Genomic DNA, 25,047 nt, shown 5'->3' on the forward strand with positions numbered 1-25,047 from the left:
TGGGTCATCCCGAGCACCGTTTTTGGTGGATGGTCTTGGTTTACTCTGAGCTGGTTCTTTTCCTAGGAATTGTTGTTTGGGATCCTAACTTAGATTTGGAGGTGCATCCTAAAGGGTCTTCTGGCTTGTCTTTTTATCCTAAAATTAATCTCAATTGGCTTTGCTGTGCATTTTTGAAAGAGAAAACTGAACTGTCTTCTTGGTAGATAAATGAGAGACTGAGTTCCTCAGCTCCGAAGAGAAGGGGCAACCTTACTCCTCCCAGCCTTGGGAGCCCTGGGCGACTGGGGTCCTGGGTGGGAGTTGCCTGGGGCGATTCCCCGAGGCGCGAGTGGCCCCATAGGGACCCCCCCCCCACACACACACCTTAATTAAAAGCCTCGTCCAGGAAACGCATATAAGAGCTGATCACTCAGTGTTTGGAGCCCTCTAGGAGGTGCTAGACCTCCGAGAGAGAAACCTGAGACACCTAAGAGGGTGGGAGTGACTCAGTGGTGAGACCTTGAGGAGCCCCACCCACAAACAGCACACTCTGATCCAGGACACCAAACCCCGTGTTACAGTTCGGTTGCTTCTTTTAAAGAAAAAAATGGGACATCCTTTAAATCGAGGAAAGACAAGGGAGAATGGCCCCCATGGGGCACCACAGTTGGTGTGTGGTACCTCTACTTGCAAGTAGTTCTGGAAATGAAAAGAGTGGAAGGCATGCTAGGTGTTGCTAGGGCTCCAGCTGGTTATAGCTAATGCTTGTGCACAAGTTTTTACGAAAGGGCAAATTACATCCAGGAAAATTCAGAGCCGAAACGGTCGACCTACCGCACATAGAGTTGACGTGTCTCGAGCTATTTCTCTCTTCTTTTCTGGCTACTGTAAACCCTGCTAACTTTTTTTGTTGATGTCCAGATAACTCACCGTTTATGGCATTTACAATGGAAAGGCTACCTGGAGATCCTGATGCTAGTTATTGGTCAAAGGGGTATGAAAATATTTCCGTTTTGGTCTTTTAACCCTAAAGGCAGATAGAGTTTACCTCCACTGATTCAGTGTGTATAGAGAGGTACACAGGAGGTGTTTGTAAATGCACTGTCATGTAATGTTAACCCGACCCTCAGGGACTGAGAGTCGTCCTAGAAGTTGTGGTTAGAAGAGCTTAAGGTGAAAGCTTCGGTTTTTCCCTTGGTCTCGTCCATTTTTGTCCCACTCTTTACAAGCGAGCAGGGTATGTGTACATTATGTGGCTGTGACAAACTTTGTGCCTGGGGAAAACGTTTGTAAATTATTAATTTTTGTGTAGTAATTTATTTTAAGATGAAAAGTGAATGATGATTACAATCCAGAGAATCTCAAAACAGTCTTACTCTTTATGAATATTGCTTGTACTCAAGTGTACAGCCCTCCTCTAAAAAAAATTGTTCTGAGAACATTTAGATTGTTTTCCAGACAGCTTAATCTTGAACCTCATGGAGAAAGCATGCTACTTCTTCGTGTCATTGTTTGAGTTGCTGAGGACTGGCGCTTAGAGTTTTTTTTTTTTTTTTTTTTTTGTCCTTTCTCTGTGTCTCTCTCTCTGAGCCTACTCTCAGGTGATCTTATGTTGATATGGGATTAAGAAAACTTAACTTAAAACAAAGGCTTCAGGAGCAAAAATGTTCTGACCTTGCCTCGTCTGCCTGCCTCTTGTACCAACCCCTCCCTGAAGCCGGCCATAAAAACCAGAATCCCTCTACCCAAGGCAGGTCGTACAGCCCAGAACCCCTGTTTTTCTAAAAGCTAGCCTCAAAACCCAAACTTAGTCTATGTAAAATGGCCGTGAAGTAATTATCTGACCTGCTTTGTTCTTAGTTTGTTTTACCGTAAAGCCCTGTGCCACAAAGGGCCTTGCCGCCCTGCGGCCCAGAAGGGAGGAAGGCACACTGGAGAGAGGCCAAGCAGAAACTAAATGTAAAAGCCTTGCTGGTTCTGTCACTCGGCCTGTTAGAATGAGTGCACCCCCTTTTGGGCCAGTCATTTCTACTGCACTGGCCATGCTTTAAACATAAATAATGGGCAGTTTCCCCTGCACCTTTGAATGTACGTTCTGAAGGTGTCCATGCATAAGTTTTATTCCTTTCTCCTAGTAACCTTCTCGGCAGTAAATTCTCAACAGGTCTTCCCTGGGACCTTTTTGGGCCTTTGCTCCCAGACTTTGGGGACCAGAGACACTTTGATCCCTGTGATGTCAATAAATTCTGTTTTGGGACGTGACGTTTTGGAACGATCTAATGAATTGATGGGATGTTCTAAAACGTCTACTACGTTTATAACATTTAAAAGTGATGTCATATTTGCTTACTAAGTCTTACTGAAGGACTTACTTGCTTTTCTCGGTAAAATTTACGAGTTTAAGATTGAAAAGCCAGTAACTTAAACGATATTTTAATCCCTGTTCCATGTTACAGATCTAATTTACAGGGTACAAAAATGGCAAACACAAAAGTAACTTAAACGAATAGCTGGAGTCTATATAAACTGCTAAGGTAAATGAATAGATAAGATAAAGTAGGTAAACACAAATGAATAAAATTTTCCTATATTTTAAAATCTTAAATTCATTATGTTAAAAGAGATAATCATAAAATGTTTGGATCGTTTATAAGGTAAAAGACTACAACATTGGTTCTTAAACATAAGCTCAAAGCTTATACCTTGTTATCTTTGTATTTAGGAATGCCAATAAAATGGGCAACTAACACTTCAAAGTTACTTTAACTTCCTAGGTTTTTCTAAGAGTTGACGTGATCATCTGTATATGTGTGTAATTAAAACTTGTAGATGAAAGGAAAATAATTCCACACAAAATTCTTTAATGAAAATATCATAGGATATAAGTATTTTGTGAAAAGATGATTTTGTCTAATTCCTGATCTTTGAAACTAAACTTCAGTATGTCAATGGTCATTAAAAATTAAGTGGATGTGAAAGTTAAAGGTCATAAAAGTTTGTCCATAGATGCCATCTCTCTGACATATCTTGGTCAAAAGGGGGGACTTGCGAACTAAAATAAAATTTTGAGGCTCACCCTCCCCCAACACTGCCACTGCTGCCTATAACCTGCAAGCCCTTGCTTCGAGATGGCCCACCTCTTCAGGCCAAAGGGATGTGTACCTGCCACGTATTGATTTATGACTTTACCTAGAGGCCTCTTGGGCGTGGTTCGAGGTCATGAGCCTGAAATTCGGCTCAGATTAAATCTCTTTCAAATTCTGTTAGGGAGTTTGGTTTCTTTTCCATTGACAAGATTGACGCCCGGGCGTGGGGCTCGGGGAAGACTCAGGACCACTGAAGGAGCAGCCCGAATGCGGCGCCGGGTACCGGCATGGTCCCTTTGGGACCTCCGACTCCGAGCTTCTCCTTTGGTGGGACTGGTGGGTCATCCCGAGTGCCGTTTTTGGTTGATGGTCTTGGTTTTCTCTTAGCCGGTTCTTTTCCTAGGAATTGTTGTTTGGGATCCTAACTTAGATTTGGAGGTGCATCCTAAAGGGTCTTCTGGCTTGTCTTTTTATCCTAAAATTAATCTCAATTGGCTTTGCTGTGCATTTTTGAAAGAGAAAACTGAACTGTCTTCTTGGTAGATAAATGAGAGACTGAGTTCCTCAGCTCCGAAGAGAAGGGGCAACCTTACTCCTCCCAGCCTTGGGAGCCCCAGGCGACCGGGGTCCCTGGTGGGAGTTGCCTGGGGCGATTCCCCGAGGCGCGAGTGGCCCCATAGGGACCCCCCCCCACACACACACCTTAATTAAAAGCCTCGTCCAGGAAACGCATATAAGAGCTGATCACTCAGTGTTTGGAGCCCTCTAGGAGGTGCTAGACCTCCGAGAGAGAAACCTGAGACACCTAAGAGGGTGGGAGTGACTCAGTGGTGAGACTTTGAGAAGCCCCACCCACAAGCAGCACACTCTGATCCACGACACCAAACCCCGTGTTACACTTCGGTTGCTTCTTTTAAAGAAAAAATGGGACATCCTTTAAAATCGAGGAAAGACAACAGAGAATGACCCCCATGGGGCACCGCAGTTGGTGTGTGGTGCCTCTACTTGCAAGTAGTTCCAGAAATGAAAAGAGTTGAAGGCATGCCAGCTGTTGCTAGGGCTCCAGCTGGTTATAGCTAATGCTTGTGCACAAATTTTTACGAAATGGCAAATTGCATCCAGAAAAATTCAGAGCTGAAACGGTAGACCTACCGCACTATAGAGTTGAAGTGTCTCGAGCTATTTCTCTCTCTTCTTTTCTGGGTACTCTAAACCCTGCTAAGTTTTTCTGTTGATGTTCAGATAACTCACTGTTTACAGCATTTACAATGGAAAGGCTACCTGGAGATCCTGATGCAAGTTATTGGTCAAAGGGGTATGAAAATTTTTCCGTTTTGGTCTTTTAACCCTAAAGGCAGATAGAGTTTACCTCCACTGATTCAGTGTGTATAGAGAGGTACACAGAAGGTGTTTCTAAATGCACTGTCATGTAATGTTAACGGGAGTGTCAGGGACTCAGAGTTGTCCTAGAAGTTGTGGTTAGGAGAGCTTAAGTTGAAAGCTTCAGTTTTCCCTTGGTCTTGTTCTTTTTTCTCCCACTCTTTACAAGCGAGCCGGTTATGTGTACATTATGTGGCTGTAACAAAGTTTGTGCCTGGGGAAAACGTTTGTAAATTATTAATTTTTGTGTAGTAATTTATTTTAAGATGAAAAGTGAATGATGATTACAATCCAGGGAATCTCAAAACAGTCTTACTCTTTATGAATATTGCGTGTACTCAAGTGTACAGCCCCCCCCAAAAAAAAATTGTTCTGAAACCATTTAGATTGTTTTCCGGACAGCTTAATCTTGATCCTCACGGAAAAAGCATGCTACTTCTTTGTAGCATTGTTTGAGGTGCTGAGGACTGGCACTGAGAATTTTTTTTTTTTTCCTCTCTCTCTGTGTCTCCCTCTCAGTCTACACTCAGGTGATCTTATGTTGATATGGGATTCAGAAAACTTAACTTTAAATGAATGCTTCAGGAGCAAAGATGTTCTGACCTTGGCTCGTCTGCTTGCCTCTTATACCAATCCCTCCCTGAAGCCGGCCATAAAAACCAGAATCCCTGTACCGTAGGCAGGTCGTACAACCCAGAACCCCTTTTTTGTGAAAGTGTTAAAGCTGGTTCCCCTCGTCCCCAGGAACAGAAAGACAGAGTCACTGAGGCTGCAAAAAGGCAAAGGAGTTTTATTGACTAGCTTGAGCTGGGGTCCAAGCCCCGAGCACCAACGCAGTGGTCTCGTTCCATGGGCAGGGACCCCGCACAGCGGAGGTGAATGTCTTTTATACTTTTCAGCAGATTACATGCACGGGGTATGCCATCCCCCCTCCCTCCCTTAATTCATTTGCTCCTTCAAAAGTGGCTGATTGTCTTGGCTCCTGATTGGTTGGTTTTCAAGCCGTGGGACTGGCTTTTGATTGGTTGGTTTTTAAGTAGCAGGACAGGCTTCTGATTACGCCTTGCCCTTCTTATCTGGTTAATTGGTTGGAAGGCCCAGGGACTCTCCAGCCCTTTATCAGGAAGTAACTTGCAGTTATCTCTCCCTGGCCTGTCAAGTCCATCTCGGCTTCACTTAAGCTAGGTCAGCAAGCCATATTTACAGAAGCAATTAGCATCTGTTAGAATCAAGGAGAGCACACTTTTTTTTTTTGTTCTTCAAAAGCTGGACTTAAAACCCAAACTTAGTCTATGTAAAATGGCCATGAAGTAATTACCTGACCCTCTTTGTTCTTTGTTTTACCGTAAAACCCCGTGCCAGAAAGGGCCTTGCCGCCCTGCAGCCCGGAAGGAAGGCACACTGGAGAGAGGCCAAGCAGAATCTCAATGTAAAAGCCTTGCTGGTTCTGCCACTCGGCCTGTTAGAATGAGCGCACCCCTTTTTGGGCCAGTCATTTCTACTGCACTGTCCATGCTTTCAACATAAATAATGGACAGTTTCCCCTGCACCTTTGAGTGTTCGTTCTGAAGGTGTCCATTCATAAGTTTTAATCCTTTCTCCTAGTAACCTTCACGGCAGTAAATTCTCAACAGGTCTTCACGGGGACCTTTTGAGGGCGTTTGCTCCCAGACTTTGGGGACCAGAGACACTTTGATCCCTATGATGTGAATAAATTCTATTTTGGGACGTGATGTTTTGGAAGGATCTAATGAACTAATGGGATGTTCTAAAATGTCTAGTACGTTTATAACATTTAAAAGTGATGTCATATTTGTTTACTAAGTCTTACTGAAGGACTTATTTGCTTTTCTCGGTAAGATTTACGAGTTTAAGTTTGAAAAGCCAGTAACTGAAACTATATTTTAATCCCTGTTCCGTGTTGCAGATCTAATTTACAGGGTACAAAAATGGCAAACACAAAAGTAACTTAAATTAATAGCTGGAATCTACGTAAAATGCTAAGGTAAATGAATAGATAAGATAAAGTAGGTAAATACAAATGAATAAAATTTTCCTATAATTGAAAATCTTAACGTCATTATGTTAATTTAAAAGAGATAATCATAAAATGTTTGGATCATTTATAAGGTAAAATACTACAACATTGGTTAAGTTTAAAGCTTATACCTTGTTATCTTTGTATTTAGGAATGCCAATAAAATGGGCGACTAACACTTCAAAGTTACTTTAACTTTCTAGGTTTTTCTAAGAGTTGATGTGATCGTCTGTATATGTATGTATTTAAAACTTGTAGTATTTAAAACTTGTAGATGAAAGGAAAATAATTCCATACAAAATTTTTTAATGAAAATATAAGATATCAGTATTTTGTGAAAAGATGATTTTGTCTAATTCACTGAACTTCAATATGTCAATGGTCATTAAAAATTAAGTGGATGTGAAAGTTAAAGGTCATAAAAGTTTGGCCATAGATGCCATCTCTCTGACATATCTTGGCCAAAAGCGGGGGAACTTGCTTTGAGGCTCACCCCCCCACACACAGACTGCTGCCGCCGCCTATAACCTGTGAGCTCCCGCCCTCTTCGAGATGGCCAAACCGATGTGTGCCTCCCACATATTGATTTATGACTTTACCTATGACCCCTGTCTCCCTGAAATGTATAAAACCAAAGTAGAACATACCTGCCACAGCGAGTCCACTTTCTCAAGGCCTCTTGGGCGTGGTTCTGGGTCATGAGCCTCAAATTTGGCTCAGATTAAATCTCTTTCAAATTATGTTACAGAGTTTGGTTTGTTTTCCGTTGACGAGATTGATACTCGGGTGTGGAGCTCGGGGCTCAGGGAAGACTCAGGACCACCAAAGAGTCAGCAGCCCGAACTCGGCACCGAGTACTGGCACGGCCCCTTTGGGCCCTCCAACTCCGAGCTTCTCCTCTGCTGGGACTGGTGGGTCGTCCCCGAGCATCGTTTTTGGTTGATGGTCCTGGTTTACTCTGAGCTGGTTCTTTTCCTAGGAATTGTTGTTTGGGATCCTAACTTAGATTTGGAGGTGCATCCTGAAGGGTCTTCTCCCTTGTGTTTTTATCCTAAAATTAAATTTCTTTTTTTTACAAGGAGTTTATGGCATTTGCTACCACAGCCTAAATGGACTAAGATAGTATCTTTCTAGCTTCATTTCCTACTATATATCTTCTTTCTTGCATCCTTCCACTCTATGTAATGGTAATCCTGCTTCCTACAATGCATCCTAATTCCTTAGCACTTTGTACTCACATTCACAATGCAGCATTCTTTCTCTTCCCAAAATGATCTAGATAAATCCTATTTGTCTTTCAGGCCCAGCCCAAATGACACTTTTGGGCCCTAAATACCCAAGTAGGAGTAACGTAACTCCTCCCTCATTACTTATAATTTTATTAAAAACCAAAGGGCTTACACTTCCAAAAACCTAGCTATTTCATGTCTTCAGGAGGATGGCTTGTTATTCTGAATAGAGTATCATTATATCTCACTAAAATTTCTTTTTGCACCAAAAATAAGATTCTCAAACTCACTCTGAGTAGTCCAGTTGCCTCAAATTTCAGTTTAAGATTATACTTGCCAGGAGGGAAAATGAGACCATAAAGTAAATCATTCAAGCACCTTGTTGGCCTGAGCACTAGTAATAGCAGGACTAAGGCACAGCTGCTGCCTATAGGAACTCATATTCCACAAAGAGAAAGAGGTCAGCACACAATAACAGGGTGATGGGTTGTGAAAACCAAGGAGACAGACACAGGAAAATGACAACCTAAAAATGCAGGAGCCAGTGAGTTAGGGAAAGTTCACAGATTAAAAGATTTTATAGTAATCCATTTTCCTAAAGAACAGATGGAGGGAAAATAGGAAATGACTAACATTCTATGAGAATATGATTATTGGGATTTAGTTTTGACTAGAATGTCTGTCCCTCTAGGAGACCAACATTTAGCTTGTTGCGTATTATGGAGCAATGTTTTTAATAAATGTACTGCAAACCACGTGTAATCCAACTCAATGAAAAAAACCAACAGAAATCTCAAGCTATTTTGAAACAGGAGGGAGAAAATTTGCAAATATAAGGTTTTCCCAACTAAAGCAGAGAAGGCAAAACATATGAACCCTTTGGAAGGTATTAAAGAGACTGTCACAATCTGACTGCGAAGCAAGGTCGTTGTCAGTCCTCAAATGCCCTTGGTCTCTGCCTCAGAAAAAAAAAGAATCATTTTTTTCTAAGTTACAATAGTCAAGCCTGTAAATAAATATGTTTAAATTTCCGAAGCTGTATCTCCCCACTAAAAGATGCTCAAAATTAAAAAAAACAATAAATCAAAATATTTTTTAGCTACTTTTGTCAAAAAGCTAAATATTTCGTAAGGTCTCAATATGCATGTCGGCCCTCTCTTTATCACGCTGTAACACACCATCTCTTGGGTTTTGCCGTGACAGTAGGTAACAAGGCTTCCAGGCTCTCTTCAACGCCTCCAAGCTCCCCTTTCTCCAAACACAAAAGGAAGAAGAAAACTACAAATCCCCATCTGCCTGCCCTGCGGTTCCTGGGAAGAGATGGTCCTCAAATTGTTCCTGCCTAGACCCCTGAAGCCTGGAGAAGGAGATGGGGACAGGTGTGGCAGCGAGCGAGGAAGGACGTCCAATGAGGGGACAGATGGGAGAAGGGACATGGAGAGGAGGGGTCAGTGGAGATAAAACAGTGAGGGGGATGAGAAGGAAGAGCAAAAAAACAGGGAGAAAGGAGTGAGGATCACAGAAGAGAGAGAAAGATAAAATGGAAGAGAAAAAGAAGAAAGGGTCAGGGTTAAAGGATGGGGAGACGGTGGCAAAGAGAACGTGGAAAGGCTGTCACTGGGAAGAAGGGAGGTTAAGGCGGTGCCACCTCCAGGGCTTTACCCCAGCAGGTGAATGGGCTGCACGGGGAAGGGGGAACTGGAAACCGAGCGGGTGGTAGCAAGGGGCTCTGGGCAAAGGCAGGAGCCTGAGGGGGACGCCTGAGCCAGGGAGCAACAGGCACGTGGGGGACGTGGGGGATGCGGCAGCGGCGGCTGCGGCTTGGGTGGGCCCTGCTCCCTTCTCCGTAGCTGAGCCTGCCTGATCCTTGGGCGCAGCCTCTGCCCTGGGTGCGGCGGTGACTGGACCGGAGCCCGCCCCCAGCTGAGCCAGCGCTGGGGCTCCGGGCTCGGCCCCAGCCTCGGCCTCTTTCCCTCAGAAGCCGGAAGTGCCACGACCACAGCCGGCAGTGGAGCGAAAGCTCTGCCCCAGCCTGCAGTGGAGCACAGACTCTGCCCTGCGAGAGCCGCGCCTGCGCGTTCCTGTTTCCGTTGCCGGTTCCTGGGGTCTGTGTCACTGAGCAGCCAGCAGAGGGCAGGCTTCTAATTGTTGAAAGCCCCAGAGTGTCTGAGCGGGTCCAAGGGGGTTGTTGGGGACCTGTCACCTGGGCGCTGCTTGGTGAAGCCTGAGGGACTCCAGGGGACTGCCACAGTGGGTATGGGGAGCAGCCCTGCTCCGATGGCCAAGAAGCTGAGGAGCCTGATCTAAGACCAGGAGGGAACACTGGGTACCGACTCCCAGCCCAGGCATCTTCCATCCCATCCCTCCATCCCCCTCGCCTGTGAGAAACTGGAAACCGCATACATTGCTGATGAGAGTGAAAAATGGTGCAGCTATTGTTGAAACACTTTGGTGGTTCCTCAAAAGGTTAAGCATAGAATTACCGTATGACCCAGCAAGTCCACTTACAGGTGTGTAACCAAAAGAATTCAGAACAGAGATTCAAACTTACATTTGCATACTAATGTTCATAGCAACTGTATTCACGCTAACCAAAAGGCAGAAACAACCCAAATGTCCATCAACAGATGATAAATGGATAAAGAAAATGTGGCAAGTACACACAGAGGAATATTACTCAGCCATGAAAAGGAATGGAGTTATATGACACCTGCTACAGCATGGGTGAATCTTGGAAACATCATGATAAATGAAATAAGCCAGGCACAAAAGGACAAATACCATATGATTCCACTTCTGTGAAATATCTAGAATAGGCAGATTCACACAGACAAAGTATGTTAGAGGTTACCCGGGGCTGAGGGCAGGGGAAATGGGAGTTATCGCCTAATGGTTACAGAGCTTCCGGTTGTTATGATTAGAAAATTGGAAATATATAATGATGATGGTTGCACAGCATTGTGAATTTACTTAACGCCAGTGAACTACACTTACAAATGGTTACAGTGGCAAATTGTGTATATCAGAAGAAAAATAGGTTTAAAGTGAAATACTTTTTAAGATACATAAAAGCTGAAAGAATCAATCAGCAACACACTCTTAAAATGTAAGAAATGTTAGATGTACTTTAGGCAGGAGAAAAATGATACTAGATGAGATTATGTTTAGAGATCTGCCCATGGTAACCAAATGGGTAGTATGTGACTTTTTTTCTTTTTAAAACATCTTTAAAAGATAATTGACTCTTTAAACAAAAATAACAATAATGAAATTGGGGTGTATAACACATGTGTAAGTAACATGTATGACAATACCATAGAAACCCGAGGGGAAGCGACGCAAGTGTGGAGCATTCTGTATGGCTCTTACGCGGCACAGAAAGTGGTGTCATATCACTGGAAGGTAGAAACCAACGGTATTGTTTCATATCCTGCGCTGTACAGGACAGGTGTCCACACAAAGAACTATCCAACCCAAAATGTAAGGTTGAGAAACCATGCCCTAAAGCTAAATAACTAAAACAGTAAAACAAAAAGTTATAGCTAATGGGCCACAAAGGAAATAAGAATGAAAAAATACTCAATGCAAATGAAGTCATAAAAGAAAACAGAGCAAAGAGCTGATGAGATGAAGAGAAAACGTACAGGACGTCTTTGGTGAATGGAACATGGTGGAAATGACATGGTATCAAGCTTCCAGGCCCAGGACTCATGAAACCAGCAGCTTCCACTGTCTGTCTCTTGGAACATTTGCTCTGGAGGAAGCCATTGCTCACATTGCCACCTGGGCTCCACCTCTTGTCATACCACTGGTGGCATTAGATTGTCATAGCATTTAAAAAGAAATATTTACAGATAAATCTGACAAAACTACAAAAGACCTGTACTATAAAAACTGTAAACATTGCAGAGCAAAAATAAAGGAGACCTTAGCAAAGGGAGAGACACTCTTTCTTCGCAGGTCAGAAAAACACTCAGACATCAGTTCTGACCAAATTGATCTGCAGATTCAGCACAAGCCCAGTCAACATCTAAGTGTTCTCTGTTATAGAAATTGTCAAGCTGATTCTAATATTCATGTGGACATGCAAATGACATAGAATAAGTCCTCCAGAAAAAAAAAAAAAGAACAAAGTTCGAGGACTAATACCACTCAATTTCAAGATTTTTAATAAAGCTGTGGTAATCAAGACCATGGTATAAAGACAAATAGATCAATAGAATGAAATAGAGAGTTCAGAAACAGACTCACGGCCGGGCGCAGTAGCTCACTCCTGCAATCCTGGCACTCTGGGAGGCCAAGGAGGGAGGATCACTCGGGGTCAGGAGTTTGAGACCAGCCTGAGCAAGACTGAGACCCCGTCTCTACTAAAAATAGAAAAAAAATTAGCCAGGTGTGGTGGTGGCACCTGCAGTCCCAGCTACTCAGGAGGCTGAGGCAGGAGGATCACTCAAGCCCAGGAGCTAGAGGCTGCAGGGAGCTAGGCGGACACCATGTCACTCTAGCCCAGCGACTTGAACAAGCCTCTGTCTCAAAAAAAAAAAAAAGGAAAAGAAATAGACTCACTCATGCATGGAAAACAGATGTGTTACAGATGAGCAAAGGCCATGCAGTGGAAAAAGGATTGTCTTTTCAATAAAGTGTGCAGGAAAACGTGGCTATTCGTGTATCAAAAAAAAAAATTTAACTCATTCCACATCTCATACATATACGAAAAGTAACTTAAAATGGGCCATAAATATAAATGTAAAACTATAAACTTCCAGAAGAAAATAGAAAATGTTTGTGATCTTGGGCTAGGCAAAGACGTCTTAAATATAACACCTGAAGCATGGTTTTCTGAAAGAGCACGCAGAATTTTATCAAGATTTTAAACTTATATTCTTCCAAAGACACTGTTAGAGTGAAAATACCAACCATAGACTGGCAGGAAATATTTGCAAAGCCTGTACCTGATAAAGGACTTGTATCCAGAATATGTAAATAGGTCTCAAACTCAGTAATAAAAAATAACCCAATAACAAAATGAGCAAAAAATTTGGCTAGATACTTCACCAAAGAAGATGCTCAGAAGACAAGTAAGTATGCTCAATGTCATTAGTTGTGGGGGAACTGCGACTTACACCACAGTGAGAATTGCTGTGCACCTGCCCGAGTGGCTGAAAGAAAGACTGGCGGGCCACGCAGGGCTGGCTTTGCAGGCCTGTGACCTGTGCAGTGACACAGAGCCCCTGCACGGAGGGCCCTGCGCCTTGTTTCATGCCCTCCTGTTTTCATCTTGAAATCCTTAATGATCTGAGAACAGGGAGCCCGGCGTTTTCATTTTGCCCCAGACCCAGCAAATTATATAGCCAGTCTCGACTCCACATGTTAGCAAGGATGGGGGAAAGTGGGTCTCTCATACACCACTGGTAGGAATGTAAAATGGAACCACCACTTTGGAAAACAGTTGGGCAATGTCTTAAAAAGTTAAGTGTTTACCTCCCGTAGGACCCAGCATTCCCACGCTTAGGTGTATACCCAAGAGAAATAAAAATATATGTGAAAGATTATGTAGATTTTATGGGGATTAACCAATAAAATCCCTTTTCTTTCCATTATATCTTTCATGAATAGTGAAGGCATTACAAATACTTTCTCTTTAAAAAGTTTCTCTATTATGATTGTCCCAAAGGTTACACTGCAAATAATTACATTAGATTTTGACCTCTTATTTATGCAGTGACATTAATTAAAAGTAGAAAAGTAAAACACTTATTTATTTTAAAGCTAGTAGAGACTTAACTATCCCTTCCATAACAGGCAGAGTTTTCATTTGGGAGAAATAAACCGTTTTTACTGTGACACATACACTACTTATATTATTAACATTGGTTCCATTTTATAAAAAGAGTATTTTTAATTCTAAGTTGTGATTTCAGTAATGATGAATTGTACATTTTATAGCTTGCTCTAATCTTTTTACACAATTAAATTGGACCTATCCCCAAGTTTTACCAACTTTTTAAAAACTTACCAGTCTATAACAGTGACACAACTGATGAAAATGACATATCTGTGTAATGATGCAAAACTCACCACAGGTTCAAGAATAATGTACTTGTTTCATATCTGAAGATTAAACATATTGTAAATTTGGGGGGGGTGTCTTTTTCTTTTTTCTTTTTTTGGAGACAAGGTCTCGCTCTGTTACCTGGGATACAGTACAGTGTTACTACCACAGCTCACTGTGTTACCTGGGATACAGTACAGTGTTACTACCACAGCTCACTGCAACTTCAAACTCCTAGGCTCAAGTGATCCTTCTGCCTCAGGCTCTCCAGTAGCTGGGACTATAGGCACATGCCACCACGCCTGGCTTTTCTCCCCCCCCTCCCATTTTAGTAGAGATGGGGTCTCGCTCTTGCTCAGACTGGTCTTGAACTCCTGGCCTCAACCAGTCCTCCCTCCTTGGCCTCCCAAAGCGTTAGGATTATAGGCACGAGCCACTGCACCAGGCCTAAAATATACTGTAAGTTGTGCAGTCCATTTCCTTGGTAGTTGGGAAAAAGAGCACAGGCAACAGCAGAGGACTGTCCTGGGACACTCTTCATCACACAACCAGTGACAGTTTAGTCAAAATTGCACCCAAAAGCCCAATCTTGACTACTCAAGACACAGGGCTATGCTCTGCCATCAATTAGAAAATGGTTACCTTTCTGAAAACCCTCAGGATAAATTTCTTTCTGGTTTTAGCATTGTGAATAATAGCTACGGTTCACCTGGGCAACAAATTTGCTTTATGGCCATCACTAAAATGTTGAGCTTGCCCTTTTATACCAAAACCCAAATTTGTGACACATCTTTAACAAGCTGTAGGAATTCATGGAAGACTTTCTCCTATTAGGTTTCCTCCTGGCTCTATTTTAGATCCTAAACTTCATTTCTCTTTTCCTCATCCTTCTCATCCCCTTCTAATATATATAGCCTTACTCTGTATCTTCTTTTCTAATTGTCCTCAAAATATTTTTGGAACAAAAGCTCTAATAAAATATACCGTGTATACTGATTGATACACATGAGGACAATGTGCACACACGCACACACATGGATTAAAAGCCAACCGAATTTTATTCTTCCTTCAGGATGATGGGGACCCTGCTTCCTGCGCTGTGTGGCTTGCGTCTTGCACCAACAGCACTGGTGACAGCGCCAGTCTCACTCTTGGCCAGTGGCAAATATTCCCATCTCTTTTGTTTCTCCATTCCTCAGCAGTTGAGAATAGGAATTAATCAATGTCTCATAATGAAATGGGATGTTTCAAAATGTTACATTAAAGCTCAATTCCACCATTGAAAATATTTGTTATATGTTTTTCTTATTATATACATTTACTAGCCCTAAACCAAATCTAACTGTATTTTGTACAACATTTAGTACACAATCTATTTTAACAGAACTCTAAGACAAACTTTCAATGATTAGCAAACTTTATGATGTATAACCTACTAATTTTATTGAATGGATTTTCTTTCAAAATAAATTATGTAATTAAAAATTAGAAAATTACATCTTTCTAAATCATATACATTTTTAAAACTTCTATTTTCATTTTAAACTCAATTATAAAACATTATCATAATAATGTACATTGTACCTGAAAAGCCCTAACCTCAGCAATGATATAATTCATCCATGTAACCCAAAATACTTGTACCCCCTAAATCTATTGAAATAAAAAAAAAAACTAAAAAAAAGTCACAATAAAATTATATGCTTTGTCCATTTGTCAGAGAAAAATAATTCATGGTAAATACTAGGCCTTCTTTTTCAATTCTGTATGAAATTTCTCTTGATAACACTTGATAGAATTCTACTCACAACAACACTCAGCCAAATACACTTCTTTCTATAGTGCCAAGTATTCAAAAACACACAGCATTCAAATAATGTAGTTTCCATGTAATTAGGATATCATTTTCAGTTTGATAATCTCGCATAGAAAAGTCTTCAGTGGAAGAAAAGAGAAATACCTAAAAAGAAGCAGTTGACTTAAATGATGATGATTACTACTGAATGAACCGGTTCCCTAAAACATAGTGGAATAGGCTGTCAATGCCTGAATGTGACTGAGATGTGCACATCTGGGAACAGAAGGAAAGCTCTGCTGGCAACACAACAGTGATCCGACCAGGCAGGATAATCAATCCTTTCATTACATATCCCACCTCCTGACCCCTGTTTATCATCCACGTTCCCCAACAGGCTTCTGTGCCATCCACTTACTCGTTCTTTAAAATTTTTCATTTAGAAATTACTCATACAAGGAAGTATTTTAAAATATGTGCAGTTTGAAGAATAAAAGAAACACCAGAGAAACCACCACCTCGCCTCAGAAAGAGCAGAACTTCCTTGGATAGGCCCCTCCTGCTGGCTCCCGCCACCACCGCCAGTGTCCTTAATTCTGTGTTAACCATCTCCCCGTTTTTGTCTTCATACCGTTGGGTCCGGTGTATGTGCATCCCTTAAAAACACGTTGGTCTGTGCTGCTGGTTTTTGAGCTTTACAGAAATGGAGTCATTCTCCAAGTATTCTTTTGTAATTTGATTCCTTTCTTTGACATTACATTTTTTCAATTAATCCATATTGATGTGTGACGTGACAGTTTATTTTTATTGTAGTGTAATAGCCTGTTATATAAACATATGACTATCTGTTCTGCTGCTAATGATCCTTTGTTGTTTCTATATTCTGCTGCTGGTGTTACAGTTGCTCTGGCCGAATTATTTTTCACAAATTGAATGTTATTTTTATATTTTATAGTTCATGCTTTAATTTTAACCACATTTATCAACTTTGCTCCTTATTCATTCTTACATTTCAGAACTTTCATTTGGGATCATTTTTTTTCTACCTAATGTAAACCATTAAGAATTTCTTTTCTCTCAGACTTTGTCTAAAAAAGCCTTTATTTCAATTTCTTACTTGAAAGGTAAGTAATTCTAGGCTGAGAGTTAATATCTCTCAAGACATATTGAAGCTATTGTTCCAGTCATTTGAATTCCAGTGCTGCAGTTAAGAAGTCAGTCATGAGTCTAACTACCACACCTTTATAAATGATGTCTTTTCAAAAATCTATTGTCTGTATTTAAGGTTTTCTCTTTCCCTCTAGTAAATTCTGCAGTTTTCACTATAATATGGCTAAATGTGGATATCCTTTTGATTTGTTCTGCACTGGGCTTCCTGGATTGAGTACTAGTATCTTTTACCCAATCTCTCTATAAATAGTGATTCTTCCTCATTTCCTCTATTATCTCCTTCTAGAACCACAGATATATAGATCTGTCAGTGAACTCGTATCCAGCACATATGAAGAACTCTATAACACTTCAGTAAGAATGCTGAAATAAACCAACTCACTAAGAAATGGGCAAAGGAACTGAACACTTTGTGAAAGAAGATATCATTGGTCAATAGGCACATTAAAAGGTGCTTACATCAGGAAAATGCAAACGTAAACTTTGTGAGATGCCATAACAAACCCACTGGAATGACATAAATTTTATAAGATGGACAATACCAGGTGTAGAAAACTTGGAATTCTCATATACTGCTGGTGGAAATGTAAACTCTTCACTTTGGATAACAGTTGTGCTGTTTCTAATAAAGTTAAACATACATTTATCATATGGCCTAGTGATTCCACTCTTAGGTATTTATCCCAATACACGCCTACACCTGTACATAAAAGCACACTCTATCTTATGTCATAATAACCCCCAAATGTCCCTTCAGCAGCTAAACGGATTTAAAAAATCATGGTATATATATATATGCACACAATGGACTACTACTCAGCAATGAAAAAGAATGAACCACCAACATCCTTAAGCAGATGAATCTCAAAACATGTTGATCAAAAAAGCCAATCATGGAAAGTAATACACTGTATAATTCCACTTATATAAAATTCCAAAGCAGGCAAAGATCATCACTGTGACAGCAAATTGGTGATGGAGTGGGGCTGGAGGGCAGGGTGGGCTGGCCACACAGGAGCACAGGTAACTTCCTGTATCTTGAATGAGATGGTGGTGACACAGAGGCACCGATTTACAGACAAAGTAAGAAAAATGACTTCCTCGAGAAAACACAGCCAGTTAATAGTAGAGTAATATTAGCATTAGTCTCGGTCTATTAACATTTTCAAGCTTTCTCTCAGAAGGACAAACTGGCTGCAGGAAAAGAGCTCACGTGCACCCAGCATGTAACAAACACTGCTGGAGACAGCTGGGTGAGGGCCACATGCCAGCCACACACGACAGAGACCCCTACCTCACAGAGACCACACACCGGTGGGAAGAGGTTTCACGGCAGAGGGCAAAGAACACTATGGCACTGCCAACAAGCAATTCAACCACATGGTCTGCTACAGGGGCCCCTAAAGTATCTCCCACAAGAGTTGTTAAGACTTTTTTTAAGTTTAAAGTCTAAAGAAGAAGGTAGACTCACAACAAACAATAAAGTAAGGTAGATCCTTACCTAACACATAAAAAGATAACTACAGATGGTTTAAAGACCTATGAAAGGTAAAACTATAAAGTTAGTAAAGGAAAATGTAGGGAATATTCTTGTTGCCTTAAGGACTTCTTAAATAAAATTTCAAAAGCATAAAACAGTAGGCAAACTAGACTGAATTTGATCACATCCAAATTAGAAGTTTCTGTTCAGTAAAGAAAACTATGGAAAAAATTAATAAACAGATGACAGAGAAAAGATTTACAAACCATAAAACCTATAAAGGAATTATTGTCCAGTGTAACAAGAGCTTCTGCAAATCAACAGGAAAAGACAGCAATCCCAGTGGGAAATGGGCAGAAGGCAGTAACAGGCACCCGCAGCAAAGGAAGCCCAGAACCATATAAGAACACCATGAGCTGCTTAAACCAAATACAGAAATGCAAATTAAAACATCCCTCTGAATGACAAAATTTGGGCAAGTGAATGTCAAGTATATGCAGATGTACAGGAAAACAAAACCCAATGTGTACAGTGCTACCGAACTTGTAGACTGAGGCATCCTTTCTTAAGAGCTTAGTCAAATTAAGTACCCATATGCGTATGGCATCACCACGGAAGAATTCTTTCTGGACGTACATCCCAGTGAGTGGCCGTGAAGAGCTGGGGCAATGCACAGTTATCTGTGCTGGAAGGAAGCCAGAGACACTCGCCTGCGTGTCCACAGTAGGGAAATAATTCAAAGCACAAGGCAAGGGTATGATGCGAGGGGACACGGAGCATGGTGAAAACACCCAGGTTATCCTAGCATGCGACGGTGATGGCACCGTGATGAAAAAGGCAGAGGACACTCACCTCAGGGTTGTAGACAGAGCCAGACGAGGTAATGCACGTAAAGTGCCCAGTCCCTTGCCCTTAGTCCTACAAAAGTAATTCCTGCTCCTTGGTATAGGTTACCCCTCTGAGCTTTCACCCCACTATTTATTTGTGCAGCTGGAGCATGGAGCTTTGTTACGAGAACTTAATAGAAGATGCGGCGGCCACATGAGTGCCCGGGGGAGGCGAGGCCTCTGGAGTCTGCGGGTCCCCTGTGCACAGCGGCCGCTGTACGGCAGGACAAGCCCTCATCCCGCCCGCATCTCCACCTGCGCACCTAGAGAATCATTAAAGCCAGTGCCATGTGGCTGTGTTGTGGGTAAATGAGATAATGCAAACCTCATAACAAGTGCTCGTTCACCTCGCTTCTCCTCCCTCCCAGGTATGGGGAGGCGCTGTCTTACCAGGGGGAGCCCCGTGCCACCATCACATGTTGCGGTGGCCACGCGACAACATGGAGGACGACTCAGCCATGCTGAGACAACACATACATATACAGAAAATGACTAGAAAGAACAACATCAAAATGAGTACCTAAGTTGAATTTGGGTGGAGAAATTATAGGTGGTTATTTTTCTGTTTTTCTATTTTCCGAGTATCCTGTTATGTGGTTATGTTACTTTTAGAAATGTAATATGTCATGGCAAACAAATATTTTACTTTAAAATTGCATTGAACAAAAAGTGTTAAACTTCAAAACCTAAACAGCATCTTTATAGATTCTCTATCAAATGAATTTAATTTTAAAATTCTAGAATATATTCTGAAGCACTAGGTTCTTCTTAATTCTAACACTTAACCTGGGACAAAGAATTTACTCTGAGAGCTGCATTCTTCACCTATGAAGTGGGGCTAGTTTTAACTCAGTTGTGAGGATGAAATGAGATAATATGTAAGTACCATGGAGATGGATCATGTTTTGAAAACTTCAAAGTTTGCAAAGATATAAATAGAAACCCCTTAAATACCAGAAGAAAAAATTTTAAATGTTTAGTAGCTTGAACTCCAACATTAGATAGACCTATATTCAAATTTTAGCTCTGCCACCAACAACCTGGATGACTTTGGGCAACTACTTCACCTTCTCACTACAGTACCTTCTCAGCAGTGTGGGGGTAATGACCACATGCCTGCGTTGCTGTGAAAATTAAATGAGATAAATAACTTATGTATAGCACAGTGCTTGTCACAAAATAATGGCTCATTTAATGTTACCAATTATTATAATCCTCCTTAAAACCACTTCTGCAGATAATGAAACTGAATATTATTATTAACGTCTCAATCACTGTTTCACATTAAGATACAAAAATAGAAAAGACATATTCCCTACTCTTAAGGTTCTCACAGTCAATAAAAGAAATGGAAATATATTTCAAAGATCATAGGAGACTACAATAACTAATAAAATCAAATTTTATATCTATTACTATGAGAATAAAGACAAAGGGGAACAGGATTGGTTACAATGAGGAATGTATCAAAATCTCAAAGGAGATGATATTTTAGTTGGATCTTGAAAGACTGGGTATGATTTTGTCCATTAATGAAGGAAAAGTACAAAATTAAAAATCCAAGCCAGGCATGATGGCACATGCTTGTAATCCCAGCTACTCAGGAGGGTGAGGTGGGAGGATCATTTGAATCCAAGAGTTCGAGTCCAGGCTGGGCAACCTAGCGAGATCCCATCTCTTAAAAAAAAAATCTATAGAGTGCTCAGGCCATTGAGACTTGTCTCATCAGATGGAACACTGAGAGGGGAAAGGCTGGCTGTAAAAAGAAGAAATATTATGATCTAATTGTGAAGAGCTTTATAAAAATGCCCTGCTCCATTATTTGGACTTTATGCACAATAGGGAAATCAAAAGAGGATTAAAGAACACAATCAGACCTAAAATTTGGAAAAATAACTGGTAAAATTAGGTTGACTTAACAGTCCCAGGAAAGACTTCCCAGGGATGACATTTGGAAGAAGAGTCTGGGAAGGTCATCCCAGGTGGCATGTGGGAGACACAGACCTGAGGACCTGCCAAGCGCATCTCTGGCTTCTGGAGCATAGCAGAGTGGGGGCGGCGGAGGTGATGTGGAAGACACGGGCCAAGACAGCGACACCTTTGCCCAGGAATGTGGGCTTCGAGGGCAAGAGAGAAAGGCCTGCAATGGTAGAGCGATCTGAGAAGATGACGTGGAAAAACAGGGGCTGGAGGAACAGGTAGGAAATCACAAGAGTGAAAACTCAGCCCAGAAGAGGGAAGAGCAGATGGACTCAAGAGACATTTGAGGGGACCATTCAGTCTAGCCTGAGAGGGAAAAAAATGAGTATGTTCTATTTTTTACCATTTTTCTATTCAAAAAGCACTCACTATTCCCTTCTACCTATGGATTAAAATGTCAATGCTAGCATTCAAAGCCTTCCTAGTCTGACCTCTCTGCCTTTTTATCCACTTTCCTTACACTCCACGGTCCCTCTACTTGGACTGTCCTCTCTGCCATGTCAAACCCCATCTGACGACTGAGGCCTGACTAATTCCATGCCACCCACAAGGCCTTCCGAGCTCTCCTGGTGCCTCTCCCCTCAAACAAAGCCTCCAGTGTTGTAAATTAATAAACCCTCATCATGTGGTAACAACCCTCTCCTATTACTAGGTACTACTGTATGATTCTTTAACAACTGTTTACATTTCTATGTGCGTTGTCTGTATGTTTCCTTCATAGAACTGCAAAGAAATGTCAAGCACATGACTGCAGCTAGACAATCCAAGGCAAGATGAATATCAGAAGATTTTGGCTTCCTGGAAAAAACTCACCATGGACTTTGGTTATTCAGAATTAGCTACTTCTTCTGTAAGGCTATCAGGTAAAATAAAATAGTAATGATAACAGTGGTAAAGTATACCTGCCAATCCACTTTCACAATAAGATACGTAAGAAGAATAAATCAATATAGATTGAAAGGAGAATACAATGAGTAATTCCATGAAGAATCCTTGGAATTACATAAGCAGCATAATAACAAGTAGTTTTCCAAACTAACTTATTTACAAAGAAGTAATTTAGGAGTGGCCATTCTCCTCCTCTCTAATAATTTTAAGAGAGAGAGACATAGCAAACTTTAACTTAAATAAACAGTTTCTGGAAATTGGGCTTCAACAAGTGAAATTATAATACATAAAAAAAGAAATAATATGTACCTAGTTGCAACTTCAAAGTCAAGCTACACACAAAGAGGACTTACAGTTTGGGCTTATGTGTATCTGTAGCAACAGGAAGAACTCCAGGAGAACTCAGAAATTTCAATGCCAAACATGTCACAAGAGGTCAGAGGTCACATTTTTCTAACTTGGGTTTGACCCTAAAGTAAGCAATACATGTAATTAATTGATGCCCTATTCTGAAACATTAACTTGATTGGGACTAGTCTACCAATCCGCTGTTAGTCTAATCATGCTAGTCACAATGTGATCACCTCTAAAAACACAAAGTCAAAGTTACTCAAGACAGAAAGGAAACACATAGGTTGACTATTTTGATTGCTTTTTCCCAGTAGTCAATAAAAAATAAGTTAACCTCCCCAATCACACTGCCTAGCTAATAATGCCAGCAGAGACTAGTAAAAAATCCATAACTGTTTCAAAAGCATGTCTTTAAACTATAACTATTACTTAAAATAATTATAAACTTCTAATGCCATGTTATAATTACCCAAATTAGATGTGCATAATTTGTTTGGATTAAAGAAAAGGAAGTGATATATGTAACTTGATTTTATTGGACATTAAACTATACATGGCATTTAGAGAAATAACATGACAATGAGTTATGAATATTAGGAATCTGAATGACTGAAGGCTTAAATTTCACTTGTTACTGATTCTTTGTTCTTTGATTCTTCACCCTTTACATCTTGATTGGAAATCTGTAAAACAAGGGCATCATCTGAAGCATAAAAATATTTTATAAATATTTAATAGAAATGTTAAGTAACTGAGTATTTCAAAGCTTTAATGACACCTATCCAAATTACATAAAAGTGATGAATTCGTGTGACAACTATAGTGTTTAGACATTTAAACTGAAAAGAGGACTACTATTATCATGCGTATCTTCATACAACCCTCAACTGACTACTGTATTTCCTTTTTTAATAATAAAATGACTCAATTGTTTCAATTTTACGATGATTAAACATTAGAAGACATCCTTCCATTTCTAGAAATGTAAAACGTTTTTACTGAGAGGCCAAAATTCATGCTTATTTAGTTCCCAAATGAAGTCATCTATAGAATTTATGTTATCATTAATTTATAAACATGAGCTGTAAATCAGAGGGACAGCTTCACCATTAATCAAAACATCAGACTTAATCCCAGATATGTATTTTGAGCTCAGATTGATCTTTTTAGTAAAAATACTTTCCATAGCAAAATAATAAAACTTGTGAAAGAAGTTTCCCTTAGGTATATATTTTTAAAGATTTGAATTATTGAATAAATCTCAGCAGTGATTCTGTAACTTACAGCACCTTTCCTACTTTCTTGGATACAGCACTAGCAGTTCTTTTAAAAAAGGAAAATTAAAAGAAAATGGTAAAAAGGACTCAGAACACTCTTTCCTTGGGAGGTATCATGGACAGGTACTGCTATGAACTCTGAATGTTGGATATCATCATACTTAGGTGGAATAAACATCTAGAATGAACACAGATACGTTCTCCTATTTTGTTATTGAGATAAGAAGATTATTATTAGTTCCAATTAGCCGGGCATGGTGGCGCATGTCTGTAGTCCCAGCTACTCGGGAAGCTGAGGCAGTAGGATTGCTTAAGCCCAGGAGTTTGAGGTTGCTGTGAGCTAGGCTGATACCACGGCACTCACTCTAGCCCCGGCAACACAGCAAGACTCTGTCTCAAAAAAAAAAAAAAAAAAGATTATTATTAATTCCTAAGAGTTCAATCAATTATGAGGATCTGAGGCTTAACTACTTTAAAAGGCCACAAATTCTACTCATAGAATTTCCTTTTAAAATTGCAATGTAAGTCTTACAACATTCAGGATCCTGTATTTGATGATGAGATTGCTGTGGATTTTGAGGCGTCCAGTGTTATATACAAACATAAAGAACATGCCTTGGGTTTGTTTCTGCTAAAAGGGATTTTTTTTATTGCTTTTAGCTCTGCTTTTGAACTTCAGAAAATATCCAGTGCCTTTAGCAACAAATTTTTTTTTTTTTAAAGATAAATCACAAGATTGTTGTCAGCTGGGAAGATGGTGGAGGTAACAGTTTTAAACTCGCCCCTGAACCTCCTAGACAGAGTTACTGGAAGAGAAGCAAACAAAACAAAGCAAAAGGCCCTGGGGCAACATATACAGTACCAAAAAAATTAAGTGATAAGGAGTCCTGTGAATCCCAAAATTTGAGCAGTCAGGACAAATCTGCAAGAGCTACAGTTGCAATCGGTACTGACAGCTACAGAGGACAAGGAGGGACACAGTGGGGATCTAGGGGAGCTGAGCACAGGAGGACCAACCTTGCAGCTGCAATGGACAGGGTGAGACACCCTCACATCAGACGATTCACAGTAACGCATGGATCCATGGTAAAGTCCTCAGGAGCTGGATCACGACAGTCCTCTGAACACCCAAAATTAGGCAAAGCTCCCTTCCAGGACAAAGCCCCACATTATAGAGAAGTGTGAGGAATTAAAATATCAAATACTACTGGAGTCAGTTAAAAAGACCTTTAGTATAAGAAAGGGTGGTTCAAGGAAAAATGGGGGAAAGATAGAGAAAAACCTAGGAAATCTCAAGAAATATGAGGCTATATTTTTGGCACTTCACAAAACTGGCATAAGAAGAGCATTAGAGCCATAAATCTAGTAAAAGGATTCAGACCCACTTCTACCTGCTACAAGTTTGGGAAAACAGATTTTCACACCAGAATGACAACAGGAAGGACTGCGGCT

General features: G+C 40.7%; 3 long non-coding RNA genes across 3 annotated transcripts in view; 2 read left to right on the plus strand and 1 right to left on the minus strand.

Moving 5' to 3' along the window:
- Nucleotides 1–17,378, plus strand: part of LOC123622818 — a 28,442-nt gene extending 11,064 nt beyond the window's left edge. Inside the window, exon 6 of the long non-coding RNA XR_006729637.1 lies at nt 17,019–17,378. This is a non-coding gene — a long non-coding RNA (uncharacterized LOC123622818). The remainder of the gene's footprint in view (nt 1–17,018) is intronic.
- Nucleotides 17,379–19,265: 1,887 nt separating this feature from the next.
- Nucleotides 19,266–21,970, plus strand: LOC123622819. The gene is made up of 2 exons (XR_006729638.1): nt 19,266–19,404; nt 21,801–21,970. It is a non-coding gene; the product is annotated as an uncharacterized LOC123622819 (long non-coding RNA).
- Nucleotides 21,971–22,604: 634 nt separating this feature from the next.
- The window catches only part of LOC123622817, a 33,042-nt gene continuing 30,599 nt past the window's right edge, over nt 22,605–25,047 (minus strand). The window contains exon 3 of the long non-coding RNA XR_006729636.1: nt 22,605–23,001. This is a non-coding gene — a long non-coding RNA (uncharacterized LOC123622817). The remainder of the gene's footprint in view (nt 23,002–25,047) is intronic.

Source organism: Lemur catta, chromosome 17 (assembly GCF_020740605.2).
Source record: "Lemur catta isolate mLemCat1 chromosome 17, mLemCat1.pri, whole genome shotgun sequence".
Taxonomy (NCBI): Eukaryota; Metazoa; Chordata; class Mammalia; order Primates; family Lemuridae; genus Lemur; species Lemur catta.